The sequence below is a fragment of the Lactuca saligna genome, chromosome 1 (genome assembly GCF_052625555.1).
Source record: "Lactuca saligna cultivar CGN05327 chromosome 1, ASM5262555v1, whole genome shotgun sequence".
Classification (NCBI taxonomy): domain Eukaryota; kingdom Viridiplantae; phylum Streptophyta; class Magnoliopsida; order Asterales; family Asteraceae; genus Lactuca; species Lactuca saligna.
The window spans coordinates 103,266,118-103,285,862 of record NC_136417.1 but is presented as its reverse complement, the minus strand read 5'-3'; the positions used below and the strand labels follow the sequence as shown (position 1 = coordinate 103,285,862).

Sequence of the window (19,745 nt, the reverse complement as noted above, 5' to 3'; positions counted from 1 at the left end):
GGTAATCCTCTTACCAGATCTTGAACCACAAGTTTGTTCAAATTTCGAAAATTCAGATGTGAAAGCCTGCGATGCCAAACCCAGCTAATATCATATGAGGCTTTCGAAAGTAAGCACATAGATGGCTTGCTAACAATAGGATTGATATGCAAAGTAAAGTTGCCTTTTTGTTGGATTTGAGCAAAACTTCCTGTGTATGAACATTCGAAATGATGCTTCCTTCTTCATTAAACACCACTTGATTATTTGTGCCGACAACAAGTTGCGAAACACTTATCAAGTTATGTTGAAGACCTTCGACATATGCCACTCGATTAACAGTAAACTTGACATTCGTGACTTTTCCATATCCTTTCACCTGACACTTTTGATTGTTTCCCAACTTAACTACTCCTGCATTCTCTCAACTTCGAAAATCACGCAAATTCTCCCTCTTTCCAGTCATGTGACGAGAGCAACCACTATCAATGTACCATTTATCATCATATTGCTTGTCACTCAAAACCTACAATTAATGAAAGAATTTAGGTACCCAAGACTATTTGGGTCAATGGAAATTAGTTTTAAAAACAAAGTGGGATGATGAACCTAAAACCCAATTACGAACTTTTGATTTGAAATTATCAATTAAGTCCACATCATTAGATAAAGGAATAGAAACATATTGTTTCGAAGCTTTAGAATTGCTACTGACATACACCTTCGTCTTCTCAGTTTGACTTTCAACTGTCTTTTCTTTCGAAACTGATTTCCAAGCTTTCACTGAAATATTTGATTCTTTCGAAGATGAACTTCCATTGGAAAAATCATTCAGATACTTCTCATAAGCTTCTTTAATTTGCTATTGTGAGAGGTTTCGTGATTGATATATCTTTCCCTTTCCTTTAAGCCAATGGTTTATGTTCTTCACATCTAAAAAACCCTTATTGTTTGAAACTTTCGAGGTTTGTTTTACTGATGGATTTGGAAAATTTGGAAGTTGTGGAGTCAAATGAACATTTTATTTAGGATGAAAGTTTGCGGATTTTTGATTGTTAACTTTTGCTTCAAAATCTTTGTTTTGAGAAAAACGTTGTTGAAAATTCTTTGAACAATTTGAGAAAGTTGTGAGTTGGCTATATTGATTTTGATTTGTGAGATTTCGTGAATGAAGGATTGAAATTTTTCGAAAATAATTTCTTTCATGCTTGTCTCTTTGAAATGCCATTATCTTTTGAAAACTATTCCACTTGATCTTTAAATTCCTGAGAATTGATTCTAACAAAATTTTTAACATTTCCAACAACTTGTTAATGAGCATTTGTTAAAACCTTTTTCTTTTCAATCCATTTTCTTTGTGATATTTTAACAACTTTTCTATCATTCTCAACAATTTGTTTTTGATCTTTTGTTAAAAGCTTTTGTTTTTCAACCCATTTTCTTTGTGATGTTTTAACCACATTGTCATCATTTTCAACAATTTGTTTTTGATCTTTTGTTAAAACCTTTTGTTTTTCAACCCATTTTTATTGTGGTTTTTGTCTTTGAAAAACATAAGAATTCTTTGTTAAAACCTTCATCTGATGTTTTCTTGTTATCTTCTTCAACCATTTTGTTGAATTCAGGTTTGATTGTATCAACATTCTTAGTAGTGACAAACATTGATTTAGAAAGATAACATCATCAGTGCACTTAAAGTTAGGATACAACACTGTATTTGTTTTGAGATAATGAGCACCCATTTCAGTCATTACTTTATCGAATTTTTCTACGTCTCCATATACTTGATCATCAACAATTCACGAAATTTCCGTTTCTATTGACATTGTTTTTGTTGATTTTGAATTTTTCAAAACTTCATTTTCATTTTCGTCATCATTGTTGTCCGTTTGACTATCTCTGACACTCACATGGTCAAAATCATAAACTTTCGAAGTTGAGAGTTTGTCAGTATCAATTGTAACCAATGAATCATTACAAATTTCTTTACCTTTAGCCTCATATGTGACATTAATGACTGATAACTAAGAACAATTGATACTTTCTTTCTCCTCTATTTCACTGATTTCGCTAATACTATCAGAATTATCTTCAATATCAGCAAAATTAGATTGAGAGTCAGATGTCAAATTCTTAGTTCTTTTCAAAATTTTGATTTGTTCAGAGTTGGTCAAGGTATCATTCACAATATGAACTAATTCATTTGCATCAATATATTCGTTTATTTTCACAATTCCACAAGCATATCTATCATCAGGAATTCTATCAAATTCTGCAATGGTTTTCTCACAATCATAATAAATGCAATCAACCTTCTCTCTTTCGTAAACTAGAAAAGGTAATAACTTTCTATGTTGTTCCTTGCTTATTTCAGAAGAATGATGTAAAGCAGTTAGTTTAGCATACAAACGTTTAGCAGAATTACAATAGATATTGCGTTGGGCTAATAACATTTTTACTTTACTACTTAATGAATCCCTATCACACATCAAATTTGTAATTTGTAATTCTAGATATTCAACTTTTAACTTCTTTGAATCTAACTCCTTCTGCACTTTTAGTAACTGAGAAGTTGATTTCTTAGCTTCGTTACTAGCAGAGATGATCAATGTATTGAAATAAGCAATACTATCTTCAAAAGCAATCAAGTCAGAATCATAAGCATTCAAAGGAATATTAAATGATTGAAGAATAGAACGTACCTTGGTGGTCATTGGTGATTTGTCTCCTCCTTTGGTCATAAAACAGTGACCAGTCACCACTTCGTCATTTTCATCCTCAAACTGAGCATACATAGCACCATGCATAGGATTACGCATTTCCTCATCATCCGAACCTGACGACCAAATTTGGTAAGTTCCTTCATCATCATCCTCACCCTTCTCAACAAGAGAGATTCCTTTTGCTTTAGCCCTAACTTCCTCCAAACGCTCAACATAATAAGCTTTGTCTTTTATATTGTTCTTCTTTTCCTCCTTCTTACGATGTTGACAATCACTAGTCATATGATTTGCTCCATGGTAGTAGTGGCAATCAATGCCAGAATCTCCTTTAAGCTTCTTCTCAAGTTTCAACTCTTCTTTTTCTCCATCCTTCTTTTCACTCTTCTTTTTCTCTTCTCCTCCTCCAACTTTCGTCATAAATTTTCCTTTCACCTCACCAGTATTTGACTTAGAATTGAAAGTTTTCTTGAAGAACTTATTTACTCTATTATTAGACTAAAAAGCAACAGACTCGTCATCTGAATATATGATAAAACGTTCTCCTTCAGAACTCACATTTTCAATCCGCTCCTTTTTAGCAACTTTTGAAACTAATGCCAACCCACCTTGAAAAGTTAGTTTCAATTCTTCAGCCATCTCATTCACCTCTGTTTCATGAGTTTTCATAAGATTGTACAGATCATTTAGTGTTGATGTATCGAAGCTTTGCTAAGTTTTCACCATCAACATCACATTCCTCTATTCTCTACGTAAACCCATGAGGAATGTCAGATTGAATTCCATGGTTGTTCGTGTAATTCCATGACAATGACACTTGTAGATTATTTCATTCAGTTGACCATAATAACCTTTAATGGATTCATGATCCCTTTTCTTGAATTCTTTTAATTCAATCAAACAGTGTTTCAAAGAATTGATCTTAGTCTTCTCACTTCCTTGAAAATTTTCTTTGAGAGTGTTCCAGATGTCTTTTGCAGTTTTACAGCTTCTGACATATTTATATACAGCAGGTGGTAAAGCACCACGTAATTCTCTCATACATTTTTTCTCGTTCTTTTTCAATCGATCAAATTGAGTTTCAACACTTGGAATAGTAGAAGACGATCCAATTAGTTGAACATTTGATAGAGGAATTCCATTTCCAGTTATACATGACCAAAGCTCCTCATCAATCCCATTCAAATAGTCTTGCATGCGATCAGCCCACTGATTATAGTATTCAGGGATGAGCATAGGAATCTTCGTAGAAGATCCTAAAAGATGAGAATAGGATGTCATTGAGTCCATGTTGAAATTCTCCATGAATGTAAAGATGAATTTTTTAGAAAAACTTAAGAGATTTTTGAAAGAAAATAGCTGAAACGATCATATATATCAAATAGAACACTCGATTCAACAAATCAGTTGCAGAATCGAATCACAACTGTAGATCAAGAACAATTTTCACAACAAAAAGGTGCGGAATCTTTTGAATCAAAAATTGATTCAAAAACATTTTGATTCAGAATGAAAATCAGATCGCAGAGATATGATTCCTGCTCTGATACCAATTGATGAAGTATTGAATCAAGAAATGAAATGTAAATCAGAGTATGATAATTAATAACACCGAATGTAAATAAGATCTGGTTTCAGTTCACGTTATGCTTCAAAGGTTACAGAGAGAAAAATAGAGAAGATAGCATTCGGGTTCTTATCTAACTCTAAGTAACACTCTTATTTATAGGAGAACAATAAAGCATATAAAAAAATTACAACGGACTAGACATTATGTTTCGACATACAATGCCTTTGTAAAATAACATTACAACTTCGACATCTTACAACCTAACTTCGACCTTAACGTAAATCAAAATAATGTCAATCTAAATAGAATCATACCAGAAAACATTTTTGTTCATTACAAGGAAACAAGAAATGCAAGAAAATCAAATCTGACAAAGTTGAGTCGAACCAAAATACAAAATAAATAACATTAGTTCATGAACAAGGTAACAAAAGAAAGTTCTTTCAGACATGAATCAAAGCAAATTTAGCCCTTACATCTCAGGAAATCCAAAACAGTTAAAGAACCACTTCATCTTCTCCAACAACACTGCAAAAGATCTCTAAAAAGCTTCAAAATTGAATCCAAACCAGTTGCAAAAAGACCTTCAAACTTTTCACTTCAAAATCGATTAGTTCCTTCAAAAAATGAATCCTTCAGATGCCAAAAACAACCCATCATATTTACATTTTGATAAATATGATTTCTTCCTTAAAAACGATTTCTTCCTTAAGAATAAACATGAACTTGAAATACCTAAGCTACATAGAAACCCAATATGAGGATGGATTCGAGACAAAGGATTTGTAAATAATCAAATTCCTCAAATCTACCTTCTCTAGAACTTTGTTCGTTAGGTTCTTAGACGATGGAAATATCCAGGTCATCGTGGTGTGATAGAAGAGAGCGATGGAGGTCTCACCTGTTTTCTATGGAAGATTACATCTTTTGTATATTAAGCTTTACATATGAGAAAGATGAATTTCTATTTTTTCTGTTGCTAGAAGATTGGTGGAGACAAAGAGATTGTAACACCGTAAAATTTAAAACAATTTTTTGCTTTTTAAAACCATACAAATTCATTCATAATTACTTTTAAGAACACAATGTATCAACATTATCTCATTACAAATCCCAAGATCAAATCATAATAAACTCCGCGAATGTGTGTACAAATCATGCCGGTGCCTTCCCGCGATCATCGCTGGTACCTGAGACACATAACACAGAACACTGTAAGCATGAAACTTAGTGAGTTCCCTAAAATACCACTCTAACACATATTAGCCACTCAAGGATATAACTCTGCTGACCCTCTGGTCAGTGTGTCTCAGTAGGACCCTCTAGTCCCACTCTCTGTGGTCCCTCTAGCCCTAACTCTATGGACCCACTGGTCCTATCTCTGGAAACTCTAAATCATGTATGTCACATATCACAATAACACATAAATAGCATACAGATACACTGGTGTATAACTCAACAGTACACTAACACATAACTCTGTTACCACTCTAGGTAAAGTATAGTGAGAAGACTCACCTCAGATGTCTCGGTAAATCTCTGACTCGGTAGAAATGATCTAGCGTCCACCTAATCACATAAAGTAAATACTCTCATAAATATAAATCTTGAGACTAGACTCAACCCTCTCTTGGCACCCTCAAAAGGCTAAACGACCATTTTACCCCTCACTTGACACAAAGACCCCATTGTTGACCAAACCCTCAAAGTCAACAAAGTCAACGACCAAACTTTAACCTAACTCGCCGAGTGCACTTGGGCAACTCGGCGAGTCTATGCCTGTCCACTATCCCTCTAGTCTCGCATGACATGTCGAGTCTTTTCCCCTGCTCGATGGGTTACACCTGGCATGAATCACAGGGCCACCCCGACTCAACTCGCCGAGTCCCAATATGAACTCGGCGAGTTCCGCCTTGAACTTCGGTCCTCTATTTCCCTCTGACTCACCTAGTCATTCCCCCAACTCGGCAAATTACTCACTGAGTGAACTATGGGAAAACCCTAGCCCTACTCATCGATTATGTTCTTGGGACTCGACGAGTTCATACCACGCTCAAGCTCAAATGACTTCCTAAGGTCAGATCCATTCCTCTAATCCATAGATCTAGCCTCCTTAAGCAATATAAACACGTAAAGTCTGGATCTTGATGCCCATGCAAAGACCCAATGGCTCTATTTGAAGAAATGGCCTCAAGATGTCACCCTAAGATCATATTACCCAATGTCACCGCATAAAGATCAGGGAGATAAGGTCTCTGGACCTTTTTGGATCCAGATCCAAAGCCTCAACACAAGAAGGGACCAATTGCACCATCAATCACACTCTAAATGGGCTAGAAACCCTAACTCTCAAGGATTAACACCCAAAACTGAAGAAGGATCGAAAATATACCTCAATATGAAGTTCTTAGGCTTTGAAATCCACAGAATAGCACCCTTTTCAGCTCCTTCTTGCCTTGGTCACCTTCTTCTTGCAAAAACACCCACACAAGGATAAAAAATAGCCTCTCCTTCCTCACAAACGCTCTAGATCGCTTAGGGTTTTACTTAGGGGTCTGGTAGCCGCACTTGGTGGCTATAAAGCCCCTTTAAATAGGTCTCAAACCCCGGGGATTAGGGTTTCATTAAACAGCGCAGACTCGCCGAGTCCACTAGTCGAGTCGCCGAGTCCGGTCATTAAACCGGATTGAAATTGCAATCCTACTCGGCGAGTCTAAGCGTCAACTCGCCGAGTCCTTCCAAAATCTCCAAATTAAATGAATAAATAATGTACCTGGAAATCCGGATGTTACAGAGATGAAGGAGATGGAGGGTTGTCGGCGATGGTGGAGTTTTCTGGCAAACATATGTGTTAAAACGAACGTAAGTTGAATGCCTTTGAAAGCCTTATAGTTATTATAAATGACAGTCACCTATCCAACTACTAACACTAATCTCTACTGTGAAATAAATATTTCTAATATAAAAAGATAATGAGTACTAACCTACTTACGTGAATGGTCTTTATTTAAATAAATTTACATAATTGGTAAAATAACTATTTTTCTAAAAATTAACTCTTTTTTTTTTTTTTTTTTTTTTTTTTTTTTTTTTTTTTTGTAATTGATCATCTACCTTCGAATTTTAAAAAATAGTTGCATGAATGATTGAATGGTCCATATTTAAATAGATTAACATAAATGGTCGTGTACAAAGGCAAGGAATAAATGGAAAAACAAAAATAAAAGTATGACGTTATATTATACATAAAAATGAAAGTACGTTGTTATTTTTTTTAAGTTAACTTTTGTTGATGATCTACCAAGTTCTTAGATGAAAATACGTACATGAACCACATTTTTATACATATTATCCACACATTAGTTTGTATGATCATCAACAAAATGCAAAAACTTAGTTTTTTACTAAATAACTGAATAATTACATATAGGAAACAAAGTTTTCCAAAACTCACCATCAGACTTAATTCGAGGTTAAACCATCTTAGTAGCCCATGAAACGAGCATAATCAAGGATCCAACATGAAAAGAAAAAGTTGATGTTCCATGGAAACGGAAGTGGAAAAGATTCAACACCTTCTTATTATAAATATTAATCACCACACTAAAAGACCACCAGATTGCAAAATAAAGTTCAATTTTAATCTTCTGATCAACATCAAATTCAACTATTTAGTCAACATTGATATCCAATGGTTGCAAATGATGAGCCTTACACAAATCTTTGATTAACTTTTGTAATAGACCCACCAAAATCTTAATTATGGGAGGCTTGAAGGGGTTTCAAGGAGGTGATTGATAATGGCTATATAATCCACCTTCAAGTCTCCTACACATTCCACCCCTTGAAACTTATGATAATAATCTAATTTTAGAATCACCTGTTGGGACTTTATATATATAAAGGAAAGAATAACAACATCACCCACTAAACTATCGTGATGTGTGCATAGTTGTCAAATTCGTACGAGTCACGAGTCAACTCGTTCGAGTCGAGTTATTTTACACCCTAAACGAACGAAGTCGGTAGTATAACTCAAAATTGATCTGACTTGGTACAAAAAGTACGAGTCATGAGTCACCTCGTACTGAGTCGAGCCAAATCATAACTTAAACGAGTTAAATAACTTCTGGGTAATCTTGTTATCCAAAGGGTAATCTTGTTGTCCGATGGTTAATAACTAAAAATAACATGACTTGTTGGGCGAAACACAATCAGTTATTTTTAGACTCAAAATCTTTCCGAAAAAAGTTCTCAAATCTTTCAGTTTTCTCATTTCTCCATGACTCTAACACCTCCGAAATGCTTGTGGAGTGCATCTCCAAAAGAAGTCTTGTAAAGTAAATAAGTGGGTAAATGGGTACATGAGGACTTGAAATTGGGAAAAGTAAAAAATAATAAAGTACGATATTGTATTTGTCAGCTATTTCTATTTCTAGGTAGTAATTTTGTTTATTGCATATTTAACTATTATGATATTTCTCTACATATGTGTGTGTATATATATATATATATATATATATATATATATATATATATATATATATATATATATATATATATATATATATATATATATATATATATATATATATAAAAGGTTAGGTTCATATGAGACGACCTAATTTTGTGATTCCGTGAGATGCAATCCTAGCCACTCATTTATTAGATCAAATAAAAACATTTTTAAAATGCAAAATAATTGAAAATTTTCGAAGTTTTTTTTCCAATATTATTTTTGAAATACATATTTTCCAAAAAAAACCAAAATAAATAAAAAATAAATACAAAAAAATTCATTTTTTATATATTTTTGTAGAATATTTGGAATATTCTACATATCTGACAAATCTAGTAGAATATTCTACACATTCTAAAAATCATATTAGAATATGTACAGTGTAATATTCTAATATTTCACGTATTTAAAAAAACGGTAATTTTATTTATCATGGTCTCAGATGAACCTAAACACACACACACACACACACACACACACACATATATATATATATATATATATATATATATATATATATATATATATATATATATATAGGGTTGAGATCGGTTGAGAACTCATAGTTTCCCGAGAACCTATGAACTAAAGGTGGAGCGTTGGATCAAAATCAAATCATTAAGGGCATGATCGTCATCATACCAATCCCACTTAATTTTTTGTATTATTGAAAATATTAATAAAAAGCTCTGAAATTAACATTGTAAAACAAAATTTTGGATTTTTTTTAATAGAAAAAAAAATAATTTTCGTTTTTTTTAAACTACAGATTTTTTAAACTTTTTTGGAAATCATAAATTTTAAAAATTTTCTTTTTTTTTAAAAAAAAACTGCAACTTTTTTTTTAAAAAAACAGTATTTAAAAAAACTGCAAATTTTTTAATAAAAACAATAAATTAAAAAAAAACTGTACTTTTTTTAAAAAAACTGCATTTTTTCTAAAATACTGTAATTTTTTACAAAAAAAGTGCAACTTTTTCAAAAAAAACCGCAACTTTTAAAAAAAAAAAAAAAAACTAGAATTTTTTTAATAAGGCTGCATTTTTTTAAAAAATATAATTTGTTTTTAAAAATCAGTAAATTTATATAAAAAAACTAGAATATATGCATATTTTCATATTTTTTTTTTCAAATGAATATATGCATATATTCATTTTAGGTGCATATATTCATATTTTTTTTTTCAAATGAATATATGCATATTTCTTATACTATAATATTCGTAGGTAATCATAAAACATCACATTTTTACTAATCATTCTATATACATAGTAGTAGTAGTATTTTTTTTTTTTAAAATACAAAATAAAATATAAAAAATAAAAAATGCTACGAAGATTCACAATGTTATCATTTCGTCATATCAAGATTTTCATATTTTCTTCAATTTATCACTTTTCACCTTTTCAATATTTTTTACAAATTTTTCAAAATCTAGAAGAAATTAAAAAAAAATTATTAGTGCAAGAACTCTCACAAAAATGCACATGCATATATCAGATAAGATTTACATGTGATTCATATGTGAATTATATGTGATTTACATGTGAATCACATGTAATCCATATGTGAGTTACATGTTATTTATATGTGAATCACATGTAATTCTTATGTGATTCACTTGTGATGTACATGTGAATCACATGTAATTCATATGTGAATCACTTGTGATTCATATGTAACTCATATGGGATTCACTTGTGATTTACATGTGATTTTATATGTGCATTACATGTGATTTTATATGTGCATTATATGTGATTCATATGTGAATCACTTGTGATTTATATGTGCATCACTTGTGATTTATATATATGATTCACGTGTGATTTATATGTGAATCACTTGTGATTTAAATGTGAATCACTTGTAATTCATATGTGATTCACTTATGATTTATATGTGAATCACATGTGATCAATATGTGAACTACAAGTGATTTTTTTTCTATAACTATATGAGATTTGCTGAATTCCAAAACACAAATTAAAAAATAGAATACTAAAGAAGCAGATGGTGATTATTAGGGCACTATATAATTAGTTTATATACAAAAAATAATATAAATATTAGAATGTTTGTAATGGTTCTTTATATCCAAATTATTAGTTGAAAAACCAAAAAAAATATTAAAGTACCCAAAATATTCAAGAACCTCAGCAACCTGATCAGCTAAGTCATCAACAGCTAACAATGGATCATTATATGACATTGCTGCAACTCCCAACTACAATAGCTCTTAAAGATGTATAAAATAAGATAGCAATACTAATTGTTTTACTATTGAATTGTTTATATATTTAAAAAAGAATAATAAAAAATAAAAATGAAGTTTTGATTGCTGACCTCATGGTCGGGAGGGATAATATGGTAAATACATAAATTATGAATCAGTAAAGAAAATGCTCCAAGGCTTAAGAAAAGACCTTGGAAACATGACATATGTGTTCAAACATGCAAACAAATAAGCAAGATTTCATTTATTTTCAACAAATTTTGTTGATTAACGAATGAAAAACAGAATCACTTATGATTTAAAGCAAAATCAGGATATGTAATTAGAACTGGCTTCTCTTGATCTCCATATATGGCAACAAAAACAAATCCACTGGAAGTTTTTACAAGGTGTTCCTAGAAATGAAATTATTAATTTGTGTAACAATGAGAACATGAATTTAAGATACATATTCAATTCAAATTAGTACACAATGAATAACATGAATCCCCTTTCAAAGAAAACGATGGATTCATGGAACCACAGATTACCTCAAATGGTTTAGGACAACATAGTAGTTGAGTTTCTCCATTGGTGTAATACCTCAATATGCCGCAACCATAACCATTTCAAAAATTTATAGGATATCTCTTTTTTACTAAGGTTCAATGATTTAGGATCCTTTTCTTTTAACTCAATCAATCCAGATAGCTATTATGACTTAATCTTAATCTGGACACAATGTATTAATAAGTTAAATAAAAGAACTAGGATTAATGTATCAAAACACTAACATTTAACATATTTGATGAATATCATGAAGATTTATCCAGTCATACAGCACTATAAAAAAACAATAACTCAAATTTCAGCCACTTTAGGTAGAATGATATAGTTAGTACCTATGTGATGACTTTATTAGCAACGAGTTCATCGACATTTCTGATGTTGACATGGACAGAAACCTAAATTGGAATTGGTATCATTCATGAAGTTAAAGTGAACTTAACATGTGATATTTCTCATTGAGGCATTTCATCGAACATGTTGAGTGCAGACAAATATCTATATTTTTCAATAGCACGCACATGTGTCTATTTTATACCTACAATACACACAAGGATTTAACTCTTTATAAAAACATATTGACTAAACAGGGTTAACTAAATGATTGGGCAAAAAAAAATTCATAAAGGTCAAACAAAGGTCAGGAGTCAACAATAGAAATAAATGATACCTAAATTTTGATCGACAGGGGATCATCTTCTTCGATCAGGTATTCAATCCACAGTGGAGGCCGAGATGAAGTCGGTGATTACAGTGTACTCTGGGGAACGAATTGATGGAGGATAAAACAATTCAAAATCAAAGCATCTTCATTGGAGTTTTTTTTATATGAAGAACGTGAGATCAACGAGTTCAGCAACAATGAAACTTCGATCATTGGGGGATTTCAGATTTCATATAGATTTGGCGTAAATCGGTGGCATAGCGATTGTGTAGGGAGAGATTCAACGGAAGGAGGCAGACGATGGACTGTGAGAGAGAGAGAGCGCTTTGACTTTCACCTTCCTCGATTCAGTGAATAAGAGAGATAGTAGACGGAGGAGACCATTGATAAATCGGACATTGGTTCTGGATCGGGGAACGAACGTCGATGAAGCTATGAGAGAAATAGGGACGAAGAGACGATCAGGGGATTTGTGAGAGAAAGAAGGCATCGATTGATTTGGGGGGAATGGTTTTCAGTACCATAAATGCCCTTAGATTAATTTAAGTATCATACCCTCGTGTTTAATTCTTTTCAAATATTTACAACAATGCCACAAAACATCTTAACCTTCTATTATTTTAATCTAACGGTCCTCGTTTGGTTATAGGGTTCTCGGGAAAATATGAGTTCTCAAATGATCATTGCTCTCTCTCTCTCTCTCTCTCTCTATATATATATATATATATATATATATATATATATATATATATATATATATATATATATAACATTATTTGATTATGTTTTTGATTTAATATACTAACCGTAAGTATTAATTATTTACTGTGTAATTGTATTTGCATTCATATTATAAATTTAGGATATTTCTTTACATATATATAACATTATTTGTGTATAATTTATAGTATCGTGACTCTTACAAGTCGAGTTACGAGTCGAGTCATTAGTCAAAATTTAGGATTTCGAGTCACAAGTCGAATCATGAGTTGACAACTATGGGTGTGTGTATAATTTAGCAATTTTGCAATTTTAGAATTACCCACTTAACCTTTTGTAATTTCAAACGAATTACCCACGGAACGTTCTCTACATATGAAGTAAGAAAGCAATCCCATACAAAGAGATAATTAGTAATAGATAAAGAGATGAGAACAAACCATAAACTAAGAATCCAAAACTAACATATATAATTATAATCTAAGTAACTCTGGTATGTGTTTAGATGTGCTTTTGTGTGTAGTAGATATAAAATTGAGACGACACGATGCTCAATAAATGCCCGAAATCGTTGATATTGTTAGCGTCACAAACATCTACAAAAAACTAAATGAAATCAACAAAGCCACTAACAAATTATCAATAAACTAACTTACCCTTTACAAAGTCTTTCTTCACACCAACTATCGAAACATCCAAATTTAATAGAAGATCTAAGTGATTTTATTAATCTCTTTCAAATATATGTATGTAGGTTGGTCGTGATAGTGTGGTGGCGAGTTGCAAGTTGCAACTGAGATAAAGAACAGGCGGTGGGTTCATGATGGGGGTTTTCTGTGTTTATAGAAGATGAGAGAGGGTATGATCTTCTGTGTTAAATGCATATTCAATGCCATATCAAGAACTATTTTTGAGACCTATACTAAGAACTGTTCTTGTGATGTGCTGTTATAATCAGTTTAAAAAATGATATAGTAATGAAGGCCGATAACTCAGAAACTGGAAACAGAGAGATAGTGAACAATGGAATAATCTTGAAATCGACGGCGATTGAGGTGTATATAAAGTCAGCAGATGCGATTCAAATTTGAAACAAGATCATTCCTGATTTATTGGGATTACTTTGCTAATCTTTGATTTTGATTGCAGATTTCATGGGACTGAACATAATCTAAGGAATCTAAGTATAGATAGAGGTGTAAGATATTCAAGCGGGAAAACAAAACATTAATTAAGTTAATAACATAATGCCATATGTCCCTAAAAACTATTATTTTATTATAACTAGGTGTAAAACCCGTGTATTAGACGGGTTGATTAAAAAAAATATATCAGTATATTTTAATATATCTTATATATCTTTTAAGATTCTTTGCATTTATTATCACATTAAATGTATTTAATACTTTACATATATAAATTTAGTATTATGTGGCATATTAATTGATTTAATTCAAAAAAACCACAAAATGACATGTGGATTTAAATTTAATCAAAAGATTTACAAAATTACATGTGGTAAATTTAATGAGAAGATGAAATTTGGCAAAATGATCTTCATTTATTAGGATAGATAGGAATATTCAAAAAAGGTATAATGTAAGTATTCTACATTATAAAAATGACTAATATGAAACTGCAAATGATATTTATGTAAATTGGTGGGACAATTCAATTTCTTTGAATAAGAAAAAGGAGGGCGAACATTGCAATTGCAAAAAGCTATGGACCCTCCCTATTATAGTGGATGCTTTCTCTAAAGTGAGTTCCAGCACATATTTACATTATATTCAGTCTTCCTGTTTGCTTCTTCTCTGCAATTTATCATCCCTTGAAACAAAAACCCTCTACGAAGAAATGAATCTTTCCTTTCTCCAACTTCCAATGGCTGAAATTGTTGTTAGCGCCGTCATCACCATACTGTGTGAGAAGCTGATCTCTGGTGACCTGATGAAGCTCGCTCGAACTAAAGGAATCGATTCTCAGCTGCACAAATTGGAGAAAACATTGCCCCTGATGAAAGCTGTGCTCGCTGATGCAAACCAGAAGCATATAACAGAGAGAGCTGTTCAATTGTGGTTGAATGATCTCCAGGATTTGGCTTACGACATTGACGATATAGTAGATGATTTGGCCACAGAAGCTCTGCGACGCAGTGTGAATCAAGAAGCTCTTTCCATCATCCCAAGTTGTTGTACTACGTTCACTCCTGGAAACATTATGTATGGTCTGAAGATGAGATCACTGCAAAATTGCGTGATCTTGTTGACCGGAAAAATGATCTGGGTTTGAATGTGAGCTTTGAAAGGTTAAATATGACAGAGAGACGTTTGGAGCAAACATCACTAGTTGATGAGTCTAAAATCATTGGTCGGGAAGGGGAGAAAGAAGCATTGTTGAAGAAGTTGTTGGGAAAGGAAGAATGTGATGAAAATGTGAGCATAGTGTCGATAGTTGGTATGGGTGGAATAGGCAAAACCACTCTTGCCAAACTTTTATTCAACGAAGAGAAAGTGAAGGATCACTTTGAACTCAGGGCATGGGTTTATGCTTCTGAAGAGTTGGATGTATTTAACATCAGCAAGGCTATTTTTGAAGTTGTAGGTGGGGATGCCAAAAGGTTGTCTAATCTTGATTTGCTTCATGTGGCCCTCAAATAAAAACTTTTAAAGAAGAGGTTCCTACTTGTTCTAGATGATGTCTGGAACGAAGACTACAATAAGTGGGAACTCCTCCAGAGCCCTCTCCTTGTCGGGGCACCTGGAAGCAGAGTTCTTGTCACAACCAGGAGCACCAAGGTTGCATCGGTGATGGACTCAGAAGAAGCTTTTGATCTGGAGGTTTTGTCAAATGAGGATGCTCTATCATTATTTGCTAAACACGCGTTAGGTGAGAAAAACTTTGACAAACATCCGACACTTAAGTTGCTGGGGGAAGGTATAGTGAAGAAATGTGGTAGACTGCCTTTGGCTTTGAAAACACTTGGGAGGGTCTTGAAGGGAAATAGGAATGTTGATGAATGGGAGAAGTTGTTGAACACTGAGATATGGAATATAAATGATGGAAGTGAGATTCTTCCAGTTCTAAGACTAAGCTATTATCATCTCCCTTCATATTTGAAGCTATTGTTTGCATATTGCTCCTTATTTCCTAAGGACTATGAGTTTCAGAAGAACGATTTAATCCTACTGTGGATGGCAGAAGGATTTTTTTCCCAATCAGATGACAACAAATCAATGGAGAGCTTGGGTAGTCAGTATTTTGAAGAGCTCAAGTTACGGTCGTTTTTTCAACAATCAACGCATGATCAATTAGGATATACAATGCATGACCTTGTAAATGACTTGGCCACAAGTTGTTTTATAGATCGGATGGGATGAACATATCCAAAAGGAATGAAAATTTTGAGAAGTTCGGTTACATTTCACTTGTAGCTCCAAAATGGAAATCATACATAAAGCTTAAGGAATTACAAAGAGCGAAGCGCTTGCAAACGTTCTTGCCATCATCAAGTTCTCAAATCGACAGTGTTGTAGTTAAATCGCTTCTCGAACTACAGTTCCTAAGGGTACTAAGGCTAAGTGGACCGGGAATCACACAAGTACCACAATCTATTGGCAGTCTCAAGCATCTACGGTATCTTAAATTTTCTTTTACTGATATCAGATGTTTGCCCGAACAAGTTAGTGACCTTTATAATCTACAAAGCTTATTGATTCGTGGTTGTCATGAGTTATCGGACTTACCAAAAAGTTTTGCAAAGTTGATAAACCTTCGACATCTTGACATAGATGATACTCCAAGTCTGAACAAGATGCCCTTAGGGATTGGTGGTTTGACAAATCTACAAACTCTATCCAAGGTTATAGTTGAAGAAGCTAACGGGTTCAAAATAACCGATCTTAAGGGCCTATCGGATCTTCAAGGTGAACTTTCCATTATCGGGCTCGACAAATTGATAGATCCAATACAAGCAAAGAATGCCAACTTAGATCAAAAGAAGGGTCTTGAAGTTTTGGAGATGAGATGGAGTAATGTGTTTGATGATTCTCGGAATGAGATGATTGAATATGAAGTACTCAAAGAACTAATACCTCATCCTAAGTTAAAAGTCCTCAAGATTTCGAATAACAAGGGAACACAATTTCCTAGTTGGGTGGGTGATCCCACCTTTGATCAGTTAACAGAGCTTATGTTACGGGGATGTAAAAGTACACACTTACCAACACTTGGAAATCTACGGTCTCTAAAGAAACTGGTGATCAGTTCTTGTCATTTAATAACATCATTCTCTCTTTCCGAGAAGATTATGGGTGATAGTGATTGTGGTAACTTACAACCAAAACTCATTCCAGCAAATGATTTCGGTTTTCTCCCGATGCCGCTCGCCTAATATCTCTTCAGATCAGTTATTGCAAGAATTTGAAGTCTTTTCCTTTTCAAAGTCTCACATCTTTGGAAAAGTTGTTGATACTTGAGTGTCCAAGTATGGACTACTCCTTTCCTTGTGGGATGTGGCCTCATAATTTAAGAAGTCTAACAATAGGAGGTTTAAATAAGCCGATGTCAGAGTGGGGCCCCCAAAATTTTCCAACCTCACTGGTTGAGCTACACTTATATGGAAAAAATTCAGGAGTGACTTCATTTGCAGTGGCAGCCGATACTACTACTCCATCATCATCGTCATCATCTTTTCTTCTTCCACCATCTCTGGTTTCTCTAAGGCTTGATTATTTTATGGATGTGGAATCATTTTCAGAGGTCTTAAGACACCTCCCCTGCCTTAACAAACTTGATATTCATTCATGCCCGAAGATTAGTGATCTTAAGACAACTTCCGGCCGATCAAAATTGATGATAAGCGTGTCGCATTGGTAAGAATTCTGAGCCAACTCTTTTAGATGAGCACAGCCCAATAGGCCAATTAATATGAAATTTTATCAAAGGTGACACAAGACACGTGTAGGGGAGTGATCAATGTAGTTAGTTATTTTGTTCTGAGAATCGGTGGGGAAGGATGGTTTTTCTTTTTTTGATTTCTTTTTCTCTTTATTACTTATTGAATTCAGTTTCTGTATTTTTTTGGCTTTTTAATAAGTATCCCAACGTATTAGCAACATCCTTTTTGAGACTTATTTGTTTTGTTTGTTAATAAGATTATTTTAAACATTTCACTAATAGTCAAAACTAGTACCAAAAGAAGAAAAAAACTACAAGTGCGGTAGTTGAATAGCTTTTCGGTTTTCATACAACTTTTAAAAGAGTTGAAAGAATCTATGTATAAAGCTATTTTATCTGCACTGTTTTATATCATCTTTGAGTTTTCTTTTTCTGTGTCATGTTTTTGTTTTCATTGACGTTTGCTTCGAGTAAACCTTATCCATTGAATAATTACTAGAAAAATATATTAAGTTACGTACAATTTGGTCTTCAATCCAGAAACTTTGAAACTTTAGGTCACACCCTATTGTCCATAACATTGATTTTGATAAGTTTTCTACAAATTTGATAACATGTTAATCCCTTTAATTTGTAATATTTTTTTGTATCGATTTCGAAGTAAGAATTAGTACATTTAACATCAAAACTTTTTCCAGTTCTTTGTTTCACATGAGTAATTGTGTTTTAATGTGTTTATCCTTTTCATATTGTCTTGGGGTCATATTTTAGTATAATTTAAGGGCGTAACACAAGTAATAGAAGAAAGGGGGCCGAGCTACGGACTAATAATTTTATTTTATTTCAATCAAGCAAACTCTAAGTAATAAATGAATCCTACATAAATAATACAGTCTCCGTCTCAAAATTATAGTTTATCTTTCCTTTTTGGTTTGTCTTAAAATAATAGTCCATTTCTAAAAATAAATAACATTTTTACCAAAATATCCTCTTATTATTATCTAAGTATTTAAAGCAACATTAAATACAAAGTAATGACAAAACTATCATTTTATTGTATAAAGTCAATGGTAATTAATGTTTCCTTAATCTGTGTGTTTTTTGTCTGTGGACAATATTTTATTAGTACATAAGAAATATTAAATACAGTTGTTTGTTTTAAAATTGATATTGTAATAACAAAGTTATAACTATATATTTTGTATGTAACTTTAAATCCTAATTAACCAAAGACCTTTATATTTAACAACATATATAAAGATAAAACAAAATTAAAAACAACATTTTAGTTGTACAACATATATAAAGATAAAACAAAATTAAAAACAACATTTTAGTTGTACCGTTGAGCCATTCGTTAGTAAGTAAATTACACGGATGGTCCCTGTAGTTTGGGTTAAATTACGTGTTTAGTCCCTAATTTTTATTTTTAACTCGGATCATCTTTAAATTTTAATTTTATTGCGTGTTGGTCCCTGATCAACTTAAAACGACCAATCTGTCTTTATTTATTATTTTAATTTTTTTTTGTTTGTTATTAATTTATTAAAATATTTTTTTAATAGTTGTGGTCCCATATACCCACCGATTCCTTCATACTTCCCATGAACCATCGACCTCCTTACCCTCTTTTTCCCTGGTATCTTATTCTTTCTTTCAAATCAATTTCAAGAAACTCCACCATTAATGGACTTGAAAGTTCTATATCCTCCCCACCACACCTGCTACTGGTAAACAGAGCCAAACCCCCACCTTTTCCTATCTTGATCCCATATCTTTCCACTCCATTATCATCTAGTCACTAGCAGTGAGCCCTCCTGTGAAACCTATGTCTGTCGCTATAACCGCCTTGCTAAAGTTGCCAAGGAATGATAGAACCCACTCCCCTATGA

The 19,745-nt window shown here is 32.8% G+C and overlaps 1 pseudogene; it reads left to right on the top strand.

The window, feature by feature from the left end:
• Positions 1-14,634: 14,634 nt before the first annotated feature.
• Positions 14,635-18,073, top strand: LOC145042702 (putative disease resistance RPP13-like protein 1; annotated as a pseudogene).
• Positions 18,074-19,745: the final 1,672 nt, after the last annotated feature.